Below are 25431 nucleotides of genomic sequence, written 5' to 3'. Positions count from 1 at the left end.
GCCGAAGCACCATAGTTGAAGCAGCGTTGTGAATCGATTGAGCTGCCCGCCATAGAACGACAACCCTGAACCTCCATAGCACGTTGGTCGGGGAACATCCCCATGCTCGTCGAATTGTAGATCCACCGACTTCGCTCGATGCCGTCGAAAGAGGGGATCAGATCTGCTCACCGTCTTCCACAAACCCTTATACGAGGCCACCATGTCCCAGGGGTCGCCCGCGTTGCCGCTATCCGAGGGAGCCAACATCGGACAATTCACCCCTAAGCATCCTCCCATGCCCTCGAGCTGTGTTGGAGGAGACACCGCTAAGACGGAGACAGGCCCGATGGACAAAGGACAAAAGTTCGAACTGTGTCGCCGCCTCGCCGACCAAGCCCTACCACCAAGTTCTTGTCGGCCACACATGACCCGCGAGCAGACCATAGCCCCCAGATCTATCACCCACTGTTCCGAAGACCAAAGCATGAGGGATAGATCCGAGGCACCCTTATTGACGGCCACCGCCATATCCGTGGGAGAAGCCATGACGGTCAGTCAAACCCAATCTAACCTAGACTATAGCCAAAAACGAACTATGCAGCAGATCCGGCGAATCTAACCACTACCCAACAAACATGAGGCCCGCGGGGGAGCGGAGTCGCCGGATTCAGAGCTTGGAGAGAGCGGAGTCGCCGTTAAAATCTGTTTGTTTTGGTTGCTACACTATCTGATCTGCTTGACTGGTTTTGGGTCAATGTAATCCATCTTGCTTCTTCATAGCTAACTAAAAACAGTTTTTTTTGCGGGAAAACAAAAACAGTTTTTTTAAGGGAAACACTTGATCACTTGCAACTATTGTCACAATTACAGGAGAACGCGCGTTCAGTACAAGTACCAAGTGGTTGCCCAGGATCATTGCAGTTTATCTGATAGCAACAGCTTGGTGCTTCAATACATGGTTTCTTGGGATCCTTTGGGCAGCAGGGGCACGGCCTACACCTTTTAAACGCAATCGATGTATCGGAGGGATGTATTCCGTGGGTCTGGAAAAAAGTCTTTGTGAACTCCAATGGGATGTACTCGGTGATGTTGTGTGTGTCCGTCGGTCCTAGTTGTCCTGCATATCAAGTATTTATTTATGATTACAAAAAAACTTTACTAACGTTCTATGAGATCATCCATAAAAAAGATAGACAATAAAATTTTCATTTTGTTTCATGTGAGAGCATATTCACTAAATATATCATCATGCAATGGATGATTGTTATATTTGTTTCAGTATCGTGTAAGTGAACTTTCAGTATTGTGCAAATTTTGGAATCCACGCCGATGGCCCATCGATCCCGTCCCAGAAGACGGGCTCGAGGTGGATCGAGCCCCGCAAAAACAAAACGCCGACGAGACGCAGCCTCCCACCAAGCGCCGTCCCCGCGAAAACGCTTCTGAGCTGTGGCCGCAACCGACGACGGAGCCCGCCCCGAGCTCCTCCCGAGCAAGAGCCAAGGATGAAGCCGGCGAGCGCCCAACCAGATCAAGCGCTCGATTTGGAGCACACACAAGCAGCTGACCTGAAGCCGCCACCATGGACGAGGCCGACGAGACAATGCAGCACCCGAAGCACACCAATTCGCGGGCGTCTCCGACTCCCTCGCCGCCCGGCCGGAGCCAAGCGCAATGCCGAGGAGCCCACCCCGACAGCAAAAGCCTAGCTACAGAACCACCAAACTACGCTGTATACACAGCCCACCCATGGATCTGGGGCCCCTCACCTCACGACGCCGACGAGGGCGACGGAAGTGAGGGGACCCGACGAGATCGACGGCGGGAGCCCAGGTGCTGAGGTCGCCAAACGAGTCGCTTTCTGTAACTATTTTGTCCAGTGTACTTAAATTTAGTGACCAGAGGTGCGTTTCATACCTTGGGCTTTGAAGCTGGCGCGTAGAACAAGGACCATAATGATGAAAGACATATGTGCATACTTTGCCATGGTCATCCAACACAGGTGGTCGCTCTTGGTTCTGTGTTGTGATTGTGATCTAGACTAGACGATTGAGGGCAACATATATCCAGCTAGTAGCATATGCCATCAATGGTATGCATTTATTCCCTACAAAATAAAGGTATGCATTTATTCCCCTGGAAATGCAAAAAAAAGTATGCATTTATTCCCCTGCAACAAATAGGATATGCATTTATGTATTCCCGTAAACGCTAGAAAACGCATGCGCTATCTCGCTGTTCCAAGCGCATCCATCGCAATCGTCGCATCAAATGCCAACGCAATGATAGCCCACATCACGACAAGCGCAATGATTGGAGTGAAGGAAATATGCCCTAGAGGCAATAATAAAGTTGTTATTTTATATTTCCTTATATCATGACAAATATTTATTATTGATGCTAGAATTGTATTAACCGGAAACTTGATACATGTGTGAATACATAGACAAAATAAAGTGTCCCTAGTATGCCTTAATCAAAGATGGTTAAGTTTCCTAACCATAGACATGTGTTGTCATTTGATGAACGGGATCACATCATTAGGAGAATGATGTGATGGACAAGACCCATCCGTTAGCTTACCATAATGATCATTAAGTTTTATTGCTATTTCTTTCTTCATGACTTATACATATTCCTTTAACTATGAGATTATGCAACTCCCGAATACCAGAGGAACACCTTGTGTGCTATCAAATGTCACAACGTAACTGGGTGATTATAAAGATGCTCTATAGGTGTCTCCGAAGGTGTTTGTTGGGTTGGCATAGATCGAGATTAGGATTTGTCACTCCAAGTATCGGAGAGGTATCTCTGGGCCCTCTCGGTAATGCACATCACGATAAGCCTTGCAAGCAATGTGACTAATGAGTTAGTTGTGGGATGATGCATTGCGGAACGAGTAAAGAGACTTGCCTGTAACAAGATTGAACTAGGTATGAAGATACCGACGATCAAATCTCGGGCAAGTAACATACCGATGACAAAGGGAATGACGTATGTTGTCATTGCGGTTTGACCGATAAAGATCTTCATAGAATATGTATGAACCAATATGAGCATCCAGGTTCCAATGTTGGTTATTGATCGGAGATGTGTCTCGGTCATGTCTACATAGTTCTCAAACCCGTAGGGTGTGCACGCTTAACGTTCGATGACGATTTGTATTATGAGTTATGTGTTTTGGTGACCGAAGATTGTTCGGAGTCCCGGATGAGATCACGGACATGACGAGGAGTCTCGAAATGGTCGAGAAGTAAAGATTGATATATTGGACGAGAGTATTCGGACACCGGAATGGTTTCGGGACGTTTCAAATATTTATTGGAGTACCGAGGGGTTACCGGAACCCCCCGGGGAAAGTAATGGGCCTACATGGGCCATAGGGGAGAGAGAGGGGAGCCCGCAAGTGGTGGCGCCCCCATGGGCTGTCCGAATTGGACAAGGGGAATGGGGCGTGGCCCCCCTTTCCTTCTCCCTCTCCCTCACCTTCCCTTTCCCCCCTTCGAAAGAAAGAAAGGGGGGCGATTTGGACTCGGAGTCCTAGTCGGTTCCCCCCCCATGGCGTGCCCCTTGGCTGGCCTCCTCCCTCTCCTCCTTTATATACAGGGGCGGGGGGCACCCCAAAGCACATCAGTTGTTCTCTTAGCCGTGTGCGGTGCCCCCCTCCACAGTTTACTCCTCCGGCCATATTGTCGTAGTGCTTAGGCGAAACCCTACGCGGATCACATCACCGTCACCACGCCGTCGTGCTGACGAAACTCTCCCTTGACACTTTGCTTTGATCAAGAGTTCGAGGGACCTCATCGAGCTAAACGTGTGCAGAACTCGGAGGTGCCGTACGTTCGGTGCTTGATCGGTTGTATCACGAAGACGTTTGACTACATCAACCGCGTTAAGCTAACACTTCCGCTTTCGGTCTATGAGGGTACGTGGACACACTCTCCCCCTCTCGTTACTATGCACCTCCTAGATAGATCTTGCGTGATCGTAGGATTTTTTTTTGAAATTGCATTCTACGTTCCCCAACAGTGGCATCCGAGCCAGGTCTATGCGTAGATGATATGCACGAGTAGAACACAAAGAGTTGTGGGCGATCATAGTCATACTGCTTACCACCAATGTCTTATTTTGATTTGGCGGTATTGTTGGATGAAGTGGCCCAGACCAACCTTACATGACCACGTTCATGAGACCGGTTCCACCGATAGACATGCAACTTGTTTTGCATAAAGGTGGATGGCGAGTGTCTGTTTCTCCAACTTTAGTTGAAACAAATTTGACTACGGCTGGTCCTTGTTGAAGGTTAAAACAACAAACTTGACGAAAGATCGTTGTGGTTTTGATGCGTAGGTAAGAACGGTTCTTACTAGAAGCCCGTAGCAGCCATGTAAAACTTGCAACAACAAAGTAGAGGACGTCTAACTTGTTTTTGCAGGGCATGTTGTGATGTGATATGGTCAAGACATGATGTGATATACGTTATTGTATGAGATGATCATGTTTTGTAAAAGTTATCGGCAACTGGCAGGAGCCTTATGGTTGTCGCTTTATTGTATGAAATGCAATCGTCATGTAATTGCTTTACTTTATCACTATGCGTTAGAGATAGTTGTAGAAGCAATATTGGTGAGACAACAACGACACTACGACGGTGATCAAGGTGTCAAGCCGGTGACGACGGAAATCATGACGGTGCTTTGGAGATGGAGATCAAAGGCACAAGATGATGATGGCCATATCATGTCACATATTTAGATTGCATGTGATGTTTATCTTTTACGCATCTTATTTTTCTAAGTACGGCGGTAGCATTATAAGATGATCCCTCACTAAAATTTCAAGGTATAAGTGTTCTCCCTGAGTATGCGCCGTTGTGACAGTTCATCGTGCCGAGACACCACGTGATGATCAGGTGTGATAAGCTCTACGTTCACATACAATGGGTGCAAGACAGTTTTGCACGTGCGGAATACTCGGGTTAAACTTGACGAGCCCAGCATGTACAGACATGGCCTCAGAACACTGGAGACCGAAAGGTCGAACGGAATCATATAGTGTTTCCTAGGGGTGGGGGTGCTCAAACCCATCTAGGGTTTCCCCTATGGCCGCCGCCCCTCCCCTAGGGAAACCCTAGAGGGCCTACTCCTTCCCCCTTCCCCCTATATATAGTGAGGGAGAGAGAGGTCAGCCGCAACCCCTTCCCCTGGCGCAGCCCCTCCCTCCTCCAACACCTCCTCCTCCTTCGTAGTGCTTGGTGAAGCCCTGCAAGAGAACCGCAAGCTCCACCACCACGCCGTCGTGCTGCCGGAGGTCTCCCTCAACTTCTCCTCTCCCCTTGCTGGATCAAGAAGGAGGAGACGTCCCCGGGTTGTACGTGTGTTGAACCTGGAGGTGTCGTCCGTTTGGCACTTCGATCGGATCTTCCGCGATTTGAATCGCCGCGAGTACGACTCCATCAACCGCGTTCTTGTAATGCTTCCGCTTAGCGATCTTCAAGGGTATGAAGATGCACTCCCTCTCACTCGTTTCTAGCATCTCCTAGATTGATCTTGGTGACACGTACAATTTTTTTGAATTATTACTACGTTCCCCAACAGTGGCATCATGAGCTAGGTCTATGCATAGATTCTATGCACAAGTAGAACACAAAGTAGTTGTGGGCGATGATTTGGTCAATTTGCTTGCTGTTACTAGCCTTATCTTGATTCGGCGGCATTGTGGGATGAAGCGGCCCAGACCGACCTTACACGTACGCTTACGTGAGACTGGTTCCACCGACTGACATGCACTTGATGCATAAGGTGGCTAGCGGGTGTCTGTCTCTCCCACTTTAGTCGGATCGGATTCGATGAAGAGGGTCCTTATGAAGGGTAAATAGCAATTGGCATATCACCGTTGTGGCTTTTGCGTAGGTAAGAAACGTTCTTGCTAGAAACCCATAGAAGCCATGTAAAACATGCAACAACAATTAGAGGACGTCTAACTTGTTTTTGCAGGGTATGCTATGTGATGTGATATGGCCAAAAGGATGTGATGAATTATATATGTGATGTATGAGATTGATCATGTTCTTGTAATAGGAATCACGACTTGCATGTCGATGAGTATGACAACCGGCAGGAGCCATAGGAGTTGTCTTAATTTATTGTATGCCCTGCGTGTCAATGAAAATGCCATGTAATTACTTTACTTTATTGCTAACCGTTAGCCATAGTAGTAGAAGTAATAGTTGGCGAGCCAACTTCTTGAAGACACGATGATGGAGATCATGGTGTCATGCTGGTGATGAAGGTGATCATGCCGCGCCTCGAAGATGGAGATCAAAGGCGCAAGATGATATTAGCCATATCATGTCACTTTATGATTTGCATGTGATGTTTGTCATGTTTACATCTTATTTTCTTAGAACGACGGTAGCATAAAATAAGATGACCCCTCACTAAAATTTCAAGAAAAGTGTTCCCCCTAAGTTTGCACCGTTGCGAAGGTTCATTGTTTCAAAGCACCACGTGATGATCGGGTGTGATAGATTCTAATTTTTGCATACAACGTGTGTTAGCCAGAGTTACACATGCGAAACACTTAGGTTGACTTGACGAGCCTAGCATGTACAAACATGGCCTCGGAACACAAGAGACCGAAAGGTCGAACATGAGTCGTATAGTAGATGCGATCAACATGGAGATGTTCAGCGTTGATGACTAGTCTGTCTCACGTGATGATCGAACACGGCCTAGTCGATTCGAATCATGTATCACTTAGATGACTAGAGGGATGTTTATCTGAGTGGGAGTTCATTAAATAATTTGATTGAATGAACTTAATTATCATGAACATAGTCTAAATTGTCTTTGCAAATTATGTTGTGGATTAATAGCTCACGCTTTAGCTCCTTGTTTTAATACGTTCCTAGAGAAAGACTAAGTTGAAAGATATTGTAAGCAATTGTGCGGACTAGGGCCGTAGTCTCTGGATTGTCCTCACTGCTACACGAAGGCTTCTGTCCTTGATGCACCGCTCGGTGTGCCAACCCCTCTGGCGTCGTCTGTGGATGTTGTGAACATCTGGCAGACATGTCTTGATGACTACCTGATAGTTTAGTGCGCCATGCTTTACGGCTGAGAGTCTGGGCTCCAAAGGCGTTTTGAACGCCATGGAACATATGAGATGTTCCAAGAGCTGAAATTGGTATTTTAGGCTCATGCCCGTGTTGAGAGGTTTGAGACCTCTGACAAGATCTTTGCCTACAAGATGGAGGAGAATAGCTCAACCAATGAGCTTGTGCTCTGAATGTCTGGGTACTTCACTCACTTGAATTAAGTGGGAGTTAATCATCCAGATAAGAGAGTGATTGACAAAGTTCTCCAGTCATTGTCACCAAGCTACTAGAGTTTTGTGATGAACTATAACATGCAAGGGAAGATGATCCCGGAGCTGTTCGTTGTGCTTAAGGCCATGAAGGTAGAAATCAAGAAGGAGCATCAAGTGTTGATGGTTAACAAGACCACTGATTTCAGGAAGGGCAAGGGCAAGAAGGGAAACTTCAGGAATGGTAAGCCAGTTGCCGCTCCAGTGAAGAAACCCAAGAGCCCAAACCCGAGACGAAGTGCTTATATTAGGGGAATGGTCACTGATAGCGGAACTGCCTCAAATACTTGGTGGATAAGAAGGCTGGCAACTTCAACAAAAGTATATTTGATATATGTGTTATTGATGTGTACCTTACTAGTACTCCTAGTAGCACATGGGTATTAGATACTGATTCAGTTGCTAATATTGGTAACTCGAAACAAAAGCTACGGAATAAATGGAGACTAGGTAAGGGCGAGGTGACGATGTGTGTTGGAAGTGGTTCCAAGGTTGATGGGATCACCATCGCACGTTCCCTCTACCTACGGGATTAGTGTTGAACCTAGATAAATGTTGTTTGCATTGATGTCTGTGTTGAGCATGAACATGATTGGATCATGTTTATTGCAATACGGTTATTTATTTAAGTCAGAGAATAATGGTTATTCTGTTTACATGAATAACACCTTCTATGGTCATGCGCCCAATGTGAATGGTTTATTGAATCTCGGTCGTAGTGATACACATGTTCATAACATTGATGGCAAAAGATGTAGAGTTGATAATGATAGTACCACTTTCTTGTGGCACTGCCGCTTAGGTCATATTGGTGTAAAGCGCATGAAGAACCTCCATGCTAATGGACTTTTGGAGTCACTTGATTTTGAATCACCTGACACATGCGAACCATGCCTCATAGGCAAGATGACTAAAACCCCGTTTTCTGGAACAATGTAACGGGCAAGTGACTTGTTGGAAATCACACATGCTGATGGGTGCGGTCCGATGAGTGCCGACGCACGCGGTGGATATCATTATTTTCTCACCTTCACCAATGAAATTAGTAGATATGGGTATATTTAGTTAATGAAGCATAAGTCTGAAACGTTTGAAAAGTTCAAGCAATTTCAGAGTGAAGTTGAGAATCATCATAACAAGAAGATCAAGTTCCTACAATCTGATCAAGGGGAGAGTATCTGAGTTATGAGTTTGGCAATTACTAAAGACAAGGTGGAATTGTTTCACAGTTGATGCCACCTGGAACACCATAGCGTAATGGTGTGTCCGAACGTCGTAATCGCACCCTATTGGATATGGAGCGATCTATGATGTCTCTTACCGATCTACCGCTATCATTTTGGGGTTATGCATTAGAGACAATTACATTCACTTTAAATAGGGCACCATCTAAGTCCGTGGAGACGACACCGTATGAACTATGGTTTGGCAAGAAACCTAAGTTGTTGTTTCTTAAGTTTGGGGCTACGATGCTTATGTCGATAGGCTTCGGCCAGAAAAGCTCGAACCCAAAGCGAAAAATTGTGTCTTCATAGAATACCCAAACAAGACGATTGGGTATACCATCTATCTCAGATCTGAGGGCAAATTGTTTATCGCTAGGAATAGGTCCTTTCTCGAGAAAGAGTTTCTCTCGAAAGAATTGAGTGGGAGGAAGATAGAACTTGATGAGGTTGTTGAACCTGTACTTCAACTAGAGAGTAGCGCAACACAGAAAGATGTTTCTGTAGCACCTACCTTAGTTGAAGAGAAAGCTAATGATAATGATCATGGAGCTTCAGATCAAGTTACTATCGAACCTCGTAGGTCGACAAGGGTGTGTACAACTTCTGAGTGGTAACCCTGTCTTCAAGGTCATGTTGTTGGACAACGATGAACCAATGAGCTATGGAGAAGCGAGGATGGGCCCGGATTCCAACTAATGGCTGGAAGCCGTGAAATCCGAGATAGGATCCACGTATGAGAACAAAGTATGGACTTTGGTGGACTTGCCCGATGATTGGCAAGCCATTGAGAATAAATGGATCTTTGAGAAGAAGACAGACGCTGATGGTAATGTCACCATTTATGAAGCTCGACTTGTCTCAAAGAAGTTTCCGACAAGTTCAAGGAGTTGACTGTGATGAGACTTTCTCAATCATAGCGATGCTAAAGTCTGTTAAAATTATGTTAGCAGTTGCTGCATTTTCATTTATGAAATGTGGCAGATGGATGTCAAAACAAAGTTTCCTTGACGGTTTCCGTGAGGAAAGGCTGTATGTGATACGACCAGAAGGTTTTGTCGATCCTAAGGATGCTAAAAGGTATGAAAACTCCAGCGATCCTTCTATGGACCGGAGCAAGCATTTCGGAGTTGGAACATACGCTTTGATGAGGTGATCAAAGCATTTGGGTTTATACAAAGTTTGCAAGAAACTTGTATTTACAAGAAAGTGAGTGGGAGCACTGCAACATTTCTGATAAGTATATGTGGATGACATATTGTTGATCGGAAATGATGTAGAATTTCTAGAAAGCATAAAGGGTTGTTTGAATGGAGTTTTTCAAAGGAAGACATGTGTAAAACTGCTTACATGTTGGGTATCAAGATCTATAGAGATAGATCAAGACGCCTGATAAGACTTTCACAGAGCACATACCTTGACATGATCTTGAAGGAGTTCAAGATGGATTAGTCAAAGAATGAGTCCTTTCCTGAGTTGTAAGGTGTGAAGTTAAGACTTGAAGCTCAACCACGACAGAAGAAAGAGAAAGGACGAAAGTCGTCCCCTATGCCTTAGCCATAGGCTCTATACGATATGCCATGCTGTGTACTGCCATGTGCCTTGCCACGTGTCTGGTAAGGGGGTATAAGAGTGATCCAGGAGTGGATCATTGGACAGCGGTCAAAATTGTCCTTAGGAATAAGGAAATGTTTCTCGATTATGGAGGTGATGAAGAGTTCGGCGTAAAGGGTTACGTCGATGCAAGCTTTAACACCTATCTGGATGACTCTAAGTAGCAAACCGGATACGTACAGAAGAGCAACCATTTGGAATAGCTCCAAATGGAGCATAGTTGCAACATCTACAATATGAAATAGAGATTTGCGAAGAACACACAGATCTGAATGTTGCAGACCCGTTGACTAAAACCTCTCTCGTAAACATAACACGATCAAACCCTAGAACTCATTGAGTGTTAATCACATGGTGATGTGAACTAGATTATTGACTCTAGTAAACTCTTGGGTGTTAATCACATGGCGATGTGAACTAGATTATTGAATCTAGTAAATTATTTGGGTGTTAGTCACATGGCGATGTGAACTATGACTGTTAATCACATGGCGATGTGAACTAGATTATTGACTCTAGTGCAAGTGGGAGACTGTTGGAAATATGCCCTAGAGGCAATAATAAAATGGTTATTATTATATTTCCTTGTTCATGATAATTGTCTTTTGTTCATGCTATAATTGTATTAACCGAAAACCGTAATACATGTGTGAATACATAGACCGTAATATGTCCCTAGTAAGCCTCTAGTTGACTAGCTCGTTGATCAATAGATGGTTTTGGTTTCCTGACCATGGACATTGGATGCCATTGATAACGAGATCACATCATTAGGAGAATGATGTGATGGACAAGATCCAATCCTAAGCATAGCACAAGATCGTGTAGTTCGTTTGCTAAGAGCTTTTCTAATGTCAAATATCATTTCCTTAGACCATGAGATTGTCCAATTCCCGGATACCGTAGGAATGCTTTGGGTGTACCAAACGTCACAACGTAACTGGGTGGCTATAAAGGTGCACTACATGTATCTCCGAAAGTGTTTGTTGGGTTGGCATGAATCGAGACTGGGATTTGTCACTCCGTATGACAGAGAGGTATCTATGGGCCCACCCGGTAATGCATCATCATAATGATATCGATGTGACTAAGGAGTTAGTCATGGGATCATGCGTTACGGAATGAGTAAACAGACTTGCCGGTAATGAGATTGAACGAGGTATGGGGATATCGACGATCGAATCTCGGGCAAGTAACATACCGATGGACAAAGGGAATTGTATACGGGATTGATTGAATCCCCGACATCGTGGTTCATCTGATGAGATCATCATGGAACATGTGGGAGAAAATATGGGTATCCAGCTCCCGCTATTTGTTATTGACCGGAGAGGTGTCTCGGTCATGTCTGCATGGTTCCCGAACCCGTAGGGTCTACACACTTAAGGTTCGGTGACGCTAGTGTTGTAATGGGAATAGTATGTTCTTACTGAAGGTTGTTCGCAGTCCCGGATGAGATCCCGGACATGACAAGGAACTCCAGAATGGTCGGAGGTGAAGATCGATATATTGGACGAAGGGTATTGGAGTCCGGAATTGTTCTCGGAGTACCGGGTGACGACCAGCGTGACCAGAAGGAGTTTTGGAGGCCCCGACAAGCGTTGGGGGGCCTTATGGGCCAAAGCGAGGGGCACACCAGCCCACTTAGGGGTTGTGCGCCCCTCCCACCCCATCTCACGGAACCTGGAGAGGTGGGGGTGCCTCCCCTAGGGCAGCCGCCCCTCCTGGCTTGGGGGGAAAGTTTCCTAGGGGTGGGGGCGCCCAAACCCATCTAGGGTTTCCCCTGTGGCAACCGCCCCTCCCCTAGGGAAACCCTAGGGCGCCTCCTCCTTCCCACTTCCCCCTATATATAGTGAGGGAGAGAGAGGGCAGCCTCAGCCCCTTCCCCTGGCGCAGCCCCTCCCTCCTCCAACACATCCTCCTCCTCCGTAGTGCTTGGTGAAGCCCTGCAGGAGAACCGCAAGCTCCACCACCATGCCGTCATGCTGCCGGAGCTCTCCCTCAACTTCTCCTCTCCCCTTGCTGGATCAAGAAGGAGGAGACGTCCCCGGGCTATACGTGTGTTGAACGCGGAGGTGCCGTCCGTTCGACACTTGGATCGGATCTTCCGTGATTTGAATCGCCGCGAGTACGACTCCATCAACCGCGTTCTTGTAACGCTTCTGCTTAGCGATCTTCAAGGGTATGAAGATGCACTCCCTCTCTCTCGTTGCTAGCATCTCCTAGATTGATCTTGGTGACACGTAGGAAAATTTTGAATTATTACTACGTTCCCCAACACCCTCCGTCTCGCGCAAACATGAGGGATCCTCGTTGTAGGGTGTTGCAATATGTCCGTGGTTTGCTTATGGTGGGTTGTGAGAGTAACAGAAGCTTAAACCCGAGTAAGTGGGGTATGGCGTATGGGATAAAGAGGACTTGATACTTAATGCTATGGTTGGGTTTCACGACCTTAATGATCTTTAGTAGTTGCGGATGCTTGATAGGGGTCCAATCATAAGTGTGTATGATCCAAGTAGAGAAAGTATGTTAGCTCATGCCCCTCCCTCAAATAAAATTACAAGATTGATTACCGGTACTTGTTATCGATTGCCTAGGGACAAATGACTTTCTTGTTAACAAAAGCTATCCACTTTTATTACCTTGCAATTTATTCGTGGTTTTATTCTTACAAAGTACTCGTAGTGTTATTCTTGCAAAATAGTTTTATACTTGTTTTAGGTAAAGCAAATGTTAAGTGTCCGTAGGGTTGTATCAGTGGTCGATAGAACTTGAGGGAATATTTGTTCTGCCTTTAGCTCCTCCTTGGGTTCGACACTCTTATTTATTAAAGAAGGCTACAAATGATCCCCTATACTTGTGGGTTATCAAAGACATACATCAAGTGTTCTCAAATCCATAATAGTATTCAATCCGATAATAGTGAAACCTCAAAGGTAAAACACAATTCATCACAAGAAGATAGAGGGGGGGACACCATATGATCCAACTATAATAACAAAGCTCGCAGTACATCAAGATCGTGCCAAATCAAGAACACGAGAGAGAGATCAAACACATAGCTATTGGTACATATCCTCAGCCCCGAGGGTGAACTACTCCCTCCTTGTCATTGAGGACGCCGGGATGATGAAGATAGCCTTTGGCGATGATTTCCCTGTAACAGCCTGGTTTTTGGCCCTTTTCTTTTTCTTTTTGATTTATTGGTTTTTGCTCTGTTTTTCTTTTTGGAGTGGTTCTGTGGCCTTGTCACCTGGGAAATCATCTTCATTTCCTCTCCCAAGTGACTCATCATCCTCCAATCTACTCCAAGATCATGCCACTTCACTGCTTGACCAAACCCTAATTTCTTTTTCTCAGGAATATTCCTTTTTCTATTAAAGGAATAACCTTGTCTGCCCTAGGTTGTGAAGCAACCTATATTTTTGTCACTCCCAAAAATCCCAAATAATTTTCATAATTTCTTTGGGTCATATATTGCTCAAATATGCCCAAACATCATCTTGTCCAGTTCAAAAATAATTCTCCAATATTCATTCTTCTATTTTGTGCAGAGTGGCACTTTGTGAAGGAAGTGTCATTTATCTTATCTTGTTTGCTCCCAAACTCTTTAGCGATTCTCTTATGTCCAAATCATTGCCTCATGCCAAAATTCAACTTTATTTGCCTAGCCAATCTTCCTCAGTGATTTTTCAAAGTTTCTGTCCAAATAGAAGGTTTGTGAAGGAAGTGCAAGCTAGGGTTATCCGAATGAGTTAAAATTTTGCATGCCTCTTCATGTGCTCATATAATTACCCACATCCAAATTTCAGCCCCATCCAATCATCTATGTGAGCACAAGACCAAATCTTTGATTCTGGCAATATTTTCAGGTTGTGAAGCAAGTGCATTTTATATTGCTTCAAAAATTCTGATAAATTACCAGATTCTGCTTCTAACCTTATAACATCTCTGCACCAAATTTTGCACCATTTCACTTAGCCAATATTTCTCTAAAATTATGGCAAGTTTCTGGTCAGCAAGGATGTTTGTGAAGCAAGTACCATTTTGGTAAATCTAATTGGTATGAAATTTTTACAGCATCATTGTATGACAATTTGAGCTCATGTTGATGCTTCATGTGAGTGCATCATCATACTAAAGTTTCTGGACCATTTTGGTCAGTTGCAAAGCAACTATATTAATCCTTCATTCATTTCTCCTCAAACTCTCCAGGATTGTTGTTCTTCCTTAGTAAATCACCCCAGACAACTCCATTGACCACAATCAAGTTCCTGTCGATCACCAGTGCACGTCCAAGTTTACTGCAGTAAACTTCCGACATTGATTACCATTTAACCACAGAGCTTTTCATCGATCTACCACCGCAGTTGAAACCTCCCCTGGAAGAACTTACCACTAGACAACACGTTCCAGTCCATTTCCCCCGCTACATGCCAGTGCACGCGGTGACCGCATTAATGGCATAACAGTGCACGCGCTCTACTGCCGTTGGCCGCGTCCAGAGCGCCGTTTCTGCTTCGTACGCTCTCCCCTCGTCGTCTTAGGGAGCGTGAGCATGTCCCTTGGCTTCACATCGTCGTCGCCGTTCCCCTGGACCCCTCTCCCCCTCCGGCAGCTCCCTCACTGACGCAAGCCGTCGCGCGCCCACGGGCGAATAGTGGTGGTTTGGCTCGGAGCTCGCTGTCTTCTTCCTCCCTGCGCTCCCTTGGCCGCCTCTTCCCCATGAGCTCTCCCTCATGTTCCCTCTCGTCGCCTACCTCCAAGCTCTCGAGCACCCATACGCGTCCGCGGCGCCGGACACGTTGATACGTCTCCAACGTATCTATAACTATTCCTTGCTATATTATATTCTGTTTTGGATGATTATTGGGCCTTACTATACACTTTTATATTATTTTTGGGACTAACCTATTAACCGGAGGCCCAGCCCAAATTGCTGTTTTTTGCCCGTTTCAGTGTTTCACAAAAAAAGAATATCAAACGGAGTCCAAATGGAATGAAACCTTCGGGAATGTGATTTTTGAAATGAACGTGATCCAGAGGACTTGGAGTCTACGCAAAGCAACGAACGAGGAAGGCACGAGGTAGGGGGCATGCCTACCCCCCTGGGCGTGCCCACCACCCTCGTGGGCCCCTCGTTGCTCCACCGATGTACTTCTTCCTCCTATATATACCCACGTACCCGGAAAACATCAAATACGGAGCCAAAACCCTATTTCCACCGCCGCAACTTTCTGTACCCGTGAGATCCCATCTTGGGGCCTTTTCCGGCGATCCGCCGGAGGGGGCATTGATCACGGAGGGCCTCTACATCATCTCCAAGGCCTCTCCGATGAAGTGTGAGTAGTTTACCTCAGACCTTCGGGTCCATAGTTATTAGCTAGATGGCTTCTTCTCTCTTTTTGGATCTCAATACAATGTTCTCCCCCTCTCTTGTGGAGATCTATTCAATGTAATCTTCTTTTGCGGTGTGTTTGTCGAGATCTGATGAATTGTGGGTTTATGATCAAGATTATCTATGAACAATATTTGATTCTCATCAGAATTCTTTTATGTATGATTGGTTATCTTTGCAAGTCTCTTCGAATTATCAGTTTGGTTTGGCCTACTAGATTGACCTTTCTTGCAATGGGAGAAGTGCTTAGCTTTGGGTTCAATCTTGCGGTGTCCTTTCCCAGTGACAGTAGGGGCAGCAAGGCACGTATTGTATTGTTGCCATCGAGGATAAAAAGATGGGGTTTATATCATATTGCATGAGTTTATCCCTCTACATCATGTCATCTTTCTTAATGCGTTACTCTGTTATTCATGAACTTAATACTCTAGATGCATGCTGGATAGGGGTCGATGTGTGGAGTAATAGTAGTAGATGCAGGCAGGAGTCAGTCTACTTGTCGACAGTAATTTTATCAATTGCTCGACAGTAATTTGTTTACCCATCGCAATACTTATGCTATCTCGAGAGAAGCCACTAGTGAAACCTATGGCCCCCGGGTCTATTTTCCATCATATTAATCTTCCGTCAACAAGCTATTTCTATTTCCGTTTATCTTTGCATTATTTTCTTTTACTCTTTGTCATAAAAATACCAAAAATATTATCCTATCATCTCTATCAGATCTCACTCGCGTAAGTGACCGTGAAGGGATTAACAACCCCTTTATCGCGTTGGTTGCGAGGTTCTTGTTTGTTTGTGTAGGTGTGTGGGACTCGCGCGTGGCCTCCTACTGGATTGATACCTTGGTTCTCAAAACTGAGGGAAATACTTACGCTACTTTGCTACATCACCCTTTCCTCTTCAAAGGAAAACCAACGCAGTGCTCAAGAGGTAGCACACGTATCCACGGCGACGCCAGCTCGGCCTCCTTGCCTCGCGCCTATTTAAGCCCTCCCCCGAGACCCCCGAGCTCGCCAACTCACCCCCCTCACTCCCTGAAGCCTCCCCGACCTCTCCATTTTTCTTCCAGAGCCTCTCCTCGCCTCTATTGGCCGCCATGACCGCCGCTCCCCGCCGGCTAAATTGGCACAAGCCCGAGCCCATCCCTCTCTTCCTCCACCACCTCGGCCCTCCCCTAGTACTCTAGAGCCACTCCAGCGCTTCCCTTCCTTCCCCGGTGGCTCTGTTCTTCGAGTTCGCCGGAGCCCGAAGGTCTCGACCGCCGGCGCCCGTGTTGCGATCGCCCTGGTCCACCCCGCCGTCCGTGGATGGGCCCTGGAGATGCGCCGAAGTCCGCTGAGCTCGTCCATGTGTGGAGCCTCGCCGGAGATGCCCTGTAGCTCTGCCGCGGCCGGCTCTGCCAGCTGGCAGGCGCGGGCGAGAGGAAGGAGACGAAGGCCCCGACCCCCTCCCTGCCAGCTGGCCGCGGGCCCCGCGTGTCAGCCCGTCAGCCGTTGACCCCGCCTTTGCCACGCTGGATAAGTGGAGGCGTAATCCTCGGGATTGCGTCTCCGCTTAGCGAAAGTGTATTCCCTGTCTACTTCAGGCAAAAATGCGTTTTCACTTCAGTGAAGGTTTCCCAGGAAGGCGTCTTCTGTTTTTTCTGTCAAGGGCCGTTTGTGAAGATTTTTCTTACAGATAGGTCCCTGGTAGAAAAACAATCATAACTTTTTACCCGTAGCTCCAAATCAGGTGAATCCAAAGCCCACATCTTCATTTCTTCGAGCCCGTTCTGTTGGTTTAATTTTCACTATGGTTTGACACTGTGAAAATTTCCATTTTGCCCTTACGCTTAATCAGCCCCCTCCAAGAGAGAACGTTTTCCGGTGATTCTTTTCGGGAGCTTATCGCACGTCTTCCCGGTGATTTCTTCCACCCCAGGCAAGACACAACTACCATTTGAATGATAGCCATGCAGTAGCATTGGTTTTGAACTTGAATCTTTAATAACTGTATGTTTGTTTTGCTACTGCTATCATTATTTCGGTTATGCTTATGGATCGGTGATTACCGTCTTGCTATGTTTTCTTGCACTCTATTATCATGTTCTACCTGCTAGTATTAGTTTCATATTGGCCATGTTTGGTAGTAGTTAATGTTGGGTTGGTCATCTTCTTCGGTGCATGACTGTCGTCGGTTACCGAGTACCGGTGATATGTATTGTTCCTTGTCGTTAGTTGGTTAAATGTTTACTCGTTTATGTTATTGATGTGTTCTTTCCTGGTACTTAGTGTTGATGATAATGGTCATGTTATGCTATGAGTAGTGTTGTACTTGTAATATTCATATGCCCTGCTCAGTTGGATATGATTTCATGTCGATATGGTTGATAGTTATGTTGTACCCTCATGCTTATGTGATATCATGCTCATGCATTGTAATTGCATCATGTTATTTTATTATGGCTTAGCATTTTGCATTCAAGTTTAACCGGATTAAATTGAACTTGAACAACTGTTGGCTGAGTCATGGTGCCACCATATCGAGCTGACCAGTGCAACCACGCTTACCTTTGTGGGAAGGTCCTAACTGGGTCTATTGCCATGCCTCTCGCCAGTGCCTCCATCGAGGGAAGGTTATGGGCGTGCGCTACCCTGATCAGGTAGGCGGACATAAGCCTTGTGTGCCCGTTGTGGTTGTTATGGTACCTTGTCCCCGTTTGGGACCGTTTATGTTTTGCCACGACGGTGGCCGTTGGTGTCTTTGGTAGGCACGGGGCCACCCAGGACTTAGCCCAGTGGGGAGTGAGTCAGAGTGGCCGGGAGAGTGTCATGGTAGTAGATCGGTTTTGTCGGAACACCGTTGGTCCACCCGAATGGGAGTGCGAGGCCATGGGTTCCGTGGTGTGGGTACAGTGTGCTAACCTCTGCAGAGTGTGTATTAAATATATCGATAGCCGCGCCCGCGGATAAGGGCCCAATTCGTAGTTGGTCACACTGTGGGTCAACAGTAATAATAATAATGTGCTTAATAACAACCCCGGTTCGATGATGAGATAAGTTGGTTATGTGATCCGTGAATGATCATCGTTTGGTTACTAGGTAACACGTTGAGCCCAGAGTGGTTTCGTTTGTGATCCGTGAATGATCATTGTGGTATCGAGGATACCGAGTTGTTGGATATTCGTGATGTTGTGCGAGAATCGTGGGTAATGATCAAGCTCCTTGTGGTCATTTAATGATTACTACGGTATTGTTTATACCAAGCTTGATTTGATCCTGAGATGCTTGTGTGATGTCCGAGGTTTGTAAGTGATGCATGTGATGGTTATGAGGTAACCCGAGCAGAATAAGTGGTGCATATAGTGTCATCATGTTGCATGCTAGTATAGTCAGATTTATATGTTCATGCCATGCTCATATTGTCCTAGCTGGATCATGTTCCTGTTGTTCATGCCATGCTATCCTGATGATCCCATGTTAATTCCTGCTTAACCTATAATTGCCATGCTGTTGTTTGTCTTGAATGTTTCTGGTTATTGTGAGCTTGCAAGTACATTCAATGTACTGACCTGGTGTGTCATGCCAGTTTATAGGTCATGCCAGATTTGATTGCTTGTTTGCCGTAATTCCTTGTTTGCGAGCTAGGATAAGCGTTCCAGCCAGAGTCCCTGCAGAGTGGAGTTCACCACCGTCGTCGTTGTTCCGCTGCTACGAGTTCTTCTGCTGCTAGCATAGAGCAAGTGTAGTATCGCAAGCGTAGTGTCGCCGTGCTGATGTGATTCTTTGTAACATCAGACTCATGTTTTTATTACCCTTTGTAATAAGAGCTGATTTGTTCTATGCTAAGCAGTGCCGTATTCTAGAGACTTCTCCTCGATCTCTGGGCTGGAATACGGGGCGTTCCGGTTTCTCTAAGCTGGGGTGCCACATGCTTGGTATTAGAGTAGGTCTGGCTATAGGACGCCCTAGTCAGGGCGAGCGGTAGAAACCGGTAGAAATCGGTAGTTTAATGTCCTGCTTGTTTATTGCATTTGGTTGCTGCATTTGTTTGTTGCATAGCATGCATATAGCCTTATTATTTTGCTGCTAACGGTTTATTCCGGTGAGTGAAGATGGCATCGGTCTGGATTCACTACAGCTCAGCCTTTGCATTTCTCCAGTTTTATTTTCTTGCTCGTTCTTCGGTGTTTGGTGTCATTTCTATCCCAGCAGAGTGATGCCAAGTGATCCCGATACTGTTTGCAAAAACGGTGCTCAGGTATCTCGCCGATATCCTCCTTTCAGCCCCGCCTATCGTTTCGGTGATGGACATGCTTCTATCCCGAATCGCTCTTTCATTTTGTCATGTTGGCAACCCTTAATGATCTTAGTTATCAAGAAAGGGCAATGTCAGCAGCCTCAGTTTTTCCCCGCTATCCTATTTCTTGGATGAGTACGAATCTTTTTCCGTCCACTTGATAATAATGTGGTTGCGACCTTCGTGTTCCACTACATGATTACTGAGTGCGTCCTCGCCTCCGAGCTAGTCCAGGATTGCTACCTGGCTAAGCTAGCAGTTGGTGTAGCGCTGTTTACACCAATTCTTCCACACATTTATTCGTCCTCGTGCACATCGTCACATCATGCTAGATCGTAGAACCAGAGATCCCGCGAGATTTGTGTGCTTAAGTAGGCACACATATTGTGTGGCTAGCAGTATTATGTGACTTTGTTTGAGTGTGTATTGTTTGTTGTTGTGTGCTTTTGTTTAGTTGAGTTTTCTTTTCCTTCTTTCTTTTTGGGCCCCGGTGTTACATTATTTCCCCCCTATAAAGAGTTGCTCATCAACCAACACCGGATTGGAAGAAGCAACAAGGATTTGAAATATTTGGAAACTCAGCTAAAAAGAATGAAATTCTCAGCCGTCTACAGTAAAATGGGGAATATCTGATCTTGAGGCCGGTAATCAATTTTGCATTAGTGTGCACTCCTCACAACAGTACGGATAACTCAAGTCTACATCAGTACAAAATCCTCACAGCAGTAATGATCAAGTCAGTAGCAAGACAAGTCAGGTACAAGCTCAACGGTATATTTTCAGTTACAGGTATGGATCATACACAAAATTTTGGCTCGGCAATGCATGATGCTTGAAATATGTTATCATCCGAAATAAAGTCAGAATGTGATATGCTTAAGGAAGACAGTCAAACAAATTTTCTCATGCAAATAATCAGCCGCAGAATATTATGGGCGTGTGTGTAGATTTTAGTCAGCATATAAGTATGAAGCTTTGGATGTAGGAAATTCAGTTGTCAGGACCCCGATCCTAAGTCACACCGATCTAGCATGTAACACATCATATCACTTTGCGGCCTCACGCACGGTATTCCCACGGGTGCCGCCTTACCTGGCTCGGGACCATTTGCGCCTTTTGGCTCACGTATATGATAGTGTCGCTAGCATCCATATGATAAAGAACCCGGGTCGACATGACTAGTCGTGAATCCAAAGTGGTACTAACTTACACGACAGGCATACATGACCCAGCAATGAACGTGTCGGTCATCAACGTATGAACCCAAGTCGTAGCAAGCTACAAGGACTTAAAGGAACAACACGTGACATTTCCCCGAAGGGACAGACACAGGAATGAAGAAGGACACCTGCCGGCCAGCCTAAGTGTTCCGGAGCACTAGCAAGCTACCATGGTGTCGGGTGGTAGGTGCGACATATGCCAATGGGTGGCTTATCATTGTGGGAGCCAGTAAGACATCGCCGGTGCCTGGAAACGGGATAAGGCGAAGACATGCACGCCGGTGAATCTTACCCAGGTTCGGGGCTCTCTGTAACATCCCAAATTTCCCATTTGGAATGTTTTACAATTATAGCTAAGCATCTATGCATATTGCTTGAATTGAGTGAAATTTGAATTATTTCAGAGGCTTTTGAGTTTGTTGGAATTTGGATTCAAATTGGCAGTTGAATTTATTTCAAACAATGCCTGACAAATACTTGAGCAAAAGTATGAGAGGAGTAAACATGACACTCCAAAAATGTCAGAAGAAAAATATTTCCAAAAAGTTTGAATTCAAATTTGATTTTTATTTGGGATTTCCAGAAAATTGTTTTTTTTGTTTGAGTTTTGCCCCTGGAAAAATGTCCATGTTGTAGGATTAATTCCCCTGAGAATTTTGATATATATATATGTCCTATATAAAAATAATATATATTTTTCTTTGTTTTCTCTTCTCTCTAATTCAAAAAAAGGAGGCAAAGCCCCAGGCGCCAGCCAGGCCAACCGGCCCAACCAGCGCCAACCGGCCCAGCCAGCGGGGCAGGCGCCAGCCCGCCAGCGCCTGAGCCGCCGCAGCCCAGCGGCCCGCGCCCGATTTCCTCTCCCCCTCGGTCGCCCGTCGCGCCTATCCCCTCTCTCTCTCGCTGACGCCCCGGGCCCGCCCTCATCCCCAACCCCTCGCTCATGAAACCGAACCGGAGCACGCCCGCCGCCGCCGCGGTTTCGATCCTCTCGGGATCGTGATCCCGAGACGCCCCCTCGCCGAAGACTACGCCCTATAAAAGGCCAAGCCCCTCCTCTTCCGAACCCCCCAAAAACCCTACCCCAACTCCCACCATAGGTCGCGCCCTCGCCGCTCCGATCTCGTCCCAGCCACCGAAGTTCACCGCCGTTTTGCTTCACCGGTGAGCATCCCCAGCCTCTCTAACCTCTGCTATCAGTCTAGCCTGACCTCACAAACGTTTTTGACATGTTTTTGTTCGTCTTCGTCATCTACAGAGGCCACTCCCAACCCCGCACGCTCCACCGGAGCACCGAGCTCCACCGCCTCGTCTTCGTCGTCTGCGCCGTTCCCGACATCCCCTCAGCTCACCGTCCACAAAAAATCGGACGCCCCCGAACACCCGCATCACCTGGACATCCTCGCCGACGACCGGAGCCCCGCCGCCCACCGGCCTCTTCTTCCCTGCCACGCCCATTTCCTCTCTGTAAGCACGAGCGCTCCTCTATTTTTTTTCTTTTAGATCGAACCGTTAGATTGGTTTAGTAACTCGTTTTTTTATTGGTTTTAGTGTATGGTTTTTTTTGGTTTAGATTTAAACCGGTTCACTGGTTTCTTTTAGTTATACACTGTACGCGTATGTTAGTTAACGACCGGACGCGGTTTAGTTTCAGATCGCACCTCCCCGAGCCCAATAGCGCCCATTAGTTTTTTTCCTATTATTTACGTTCTGTTTTAAAAACAGAAAAGTTCCAATCTTGTAAAATCTGTTTCTCTTAGGTTTTTTAATATTTTTAGTTGATTATTTTTTTGTTAGTTTGCAAATTTGTTGTAGTTTCTGTAGAAAATATGTTTAGCCATGTTTAAAGTATTAGAAATAGTTTTATATTAGATTTAGACAGATTAGTTTTTCTGCCATAAATTGAGTTAGGATTACTATTTTTTAGTGATTATTTTTGCTACTGCTTAGTTTTGACCATGCCCAGCAGTAGGAACTTGTTTGGGTATTTTAGATTTAATAAACAAGTAGTTTTAGTCGAAATCAATCTTTTCTTGTTTATTTAGCTAGCTACTGTTTTCCTACTGTTCTAGTTAGTAAATTATTTTATTTTTATTACGTTATAGTTTATTTTAGATTAGTTTCTGTAGCTACAGAGGATGAACTTTTATTTACGGTAGAATAAATTTTTTTTTATTTTTTTTCTTTGCTAGGATTGTTTTAGGCATAATAGGAGTTCTATAATAGCTTTTGATGTGATTATTTTTGCTACTAGTTTGTATGATGTTTTCCCTTCTGTTAGTTAGCAAAACCAATGCTTAGGTTCTGTTAAGAAAAGTTTTAGTTGTGTAAAACTATTTCTTAGTTGTTGCCTGATATGATGAAAACCTTGATTTGCTTTCTCCGAGTTTTTCTTTGGTTTTGGTTTGAGTGCTTGGTTGTTTTACTTCAACTTGTTGTTATGTTTTATTGTGCTATACTTATTTGTGCTATTGGTTGACTCGGTAGAATTCCCGGAGTGCGAAGCCTGCTATTACGAGTCGCTAGCTTTCGAAGACCGTTAGCCAGGCAAGTCATTTGATCATGTTTTTACAATACCTATGATTTTATCACATTAGAGTTATACCTCCCCACCATGCATGCAGTAGGAGAATTTTGTTAAGTTATGTCCTTGAGTAGTATCATGAGGTAGGATGAACCCTTCTCCCTTGTTACCGATGCCCGGGACGATGTAGTTTATTTTGCTATGCTCGTAGACGGGGTTGGTTGAGTGATTCATAAGGGAGATGCGAGAGTCAAGATGATGAAAACCCCATGACGTCAAGCTCAAGATGGACTTCAAAATTCACTACTGGGTGGAGGACGGTTGACGGGCACCCTGGAGAAACCAGCGGATGGCCGGGATGCATGGAGAAGCGCCATGACATCTTGCGGAAAGCTTCACCCAGCCACGAAGAGACGGATGGATACCCCATTGACCGGAAGCTTACCTGTGCAGCCGCAATACATTATGGGCTCTGGCTTGGTCAACCTTAGGCGTGACTCTGGCCAGACGGTGCTACGAGATGTAGAACAACCCTAGGATTGGATGGGCACCGACAGTGGCCCAGAGGAACTCTTCGGAAGACCATGTTTTGTTCGTCCCGTCTTCAAACACCAGGCAGTGCGAAGACTTAAAGGAGGGAACGATTCTTGCGGGTAAAGTGCACAAACCTCTGCAGAGTAACAACCTAATCGATTAGCCGTGTCCCCGGTTACGGACAAATGAGCCTCTGGAATTGGAGTATTTCGGAAATCTCAACACCGAACTTAATAAATTAATTGAGGGGTTATTTAATATTTGGGAATGAGACATTGGTTGGCGGAACCATCTCAATAACTACCAACATTTTTTAGTAATTGCAAACAAGTCCTTGTTGTAGGGAAAAACCGGCTTTTTCACAAAACAATGAAACTTAGAGCCCCACAGCCAAATTGCATATAGTATTAGTAATTTTATTGTTGTTCTCTCTTCATGACTTGCCGGCATATTGAAAATGCTGACCTACACGGCTGCAATGTCTTATGTTGCAGAGGAGTTTTTCGATCAGGAGTGAGGCTACGATCCACACTTGGCGATTGCCCTATGGAGTCGGATGGACTCGCTATTCGTCCACGCTTCCGCAGCTTTATTTAGTTTATTTCTCATGAGTTGGCCTTCGGCCGAATTTATTATGATGTAATAAAGAATCGATATGAGAATCGTATAATAAATTCAGGTGTGATTGAACTTTGAATCTTTGCATCAATGTACTGTGTGTGCCAGCATGATCTTGGGATGGTACAGCTACATAGAGACTTGACCGATTTCGGGTCGGTTCGTTACAGAGATGGTATTCAGAGCACACGCTGACCATAGGACGTAACCCCTAGGATCGGAAAGCCATAGGAAGAGACTATTTTATTTTATGTCCTTATCATTCCGTAATTCTCCCCTATTCATTTCTGACTTCTCTACGATTTTCAACATTCTAGATGGCCGCCGAGTTCACCCCAGTTCTGCTACCGGAGTTTTGCCAGCCAGATGAGACGATGCTTCTTGGCAAGAAGCTGGTTCAGATCGTGAAAAAGTTGAAGATTGGTCTACCCTCAATCACCGGGAAGCCTACCAATGCACTTCTGACAGATACCCGCTACAGGATTAAGGTGCACATTCCAGGGAGGACCTTCGGAGGACATTCAGAGCCCATTGACTTTGAGTTTACCGATTTCACTTGGATCCTCGGAAGAGACATGGCGATTTATCGTGCACTTGGACATCTCCGAGAAGAGTATAGGGCCGAGCTCGACCCATCAGACCTCGCCATGATTTCTCGCAGAGCTA

At 45.6% G+C, this 25431-nt stretch overlaps 1 long non-coding RNA gene across 1 annotated transcript; it reads right to left on the bottom strand.

The window, feature by feature from the left end:
- Nucleotides 1–763: 763 nt before the first annotated feature.
- Nucleotides 764–1998, bottom strand: LOC120976160 (uncharacterized). Its single transcript, XR_005771422.2, has 2 exons — nt 1900–1998; nt 764–1099 (listed from the first exon to the last, which is right to left on the bottom strand). It is a non-coding gene; the product is annotated as an uncharacterized lncRNA (long non-coding RNA).
- Between the last annotated feature and the right edge of the window lie 23433 nt (nt 1999–25431).

Source organism: Aegilops tauschii, chromosome 3, assembly GCF_002575655.3.
Source record: "Aegilops tauschii subsp. strangulata cultivar AL8/78 chromosome 3, Aet v6.0, whole genome shotgun sequence".
Taxonomy (NCBI): Eukaryota; Viridiplantae; Streptophyta; class Magnoliopsida; order Poales; family Poaceae; genus Aegilops; species Aegilops tauschii.
The sequence above is the reverse complement of the archived record's forward strand: the minus strand, read 5'-3'. Positions and strand labels throughout refer to the sequence as shown.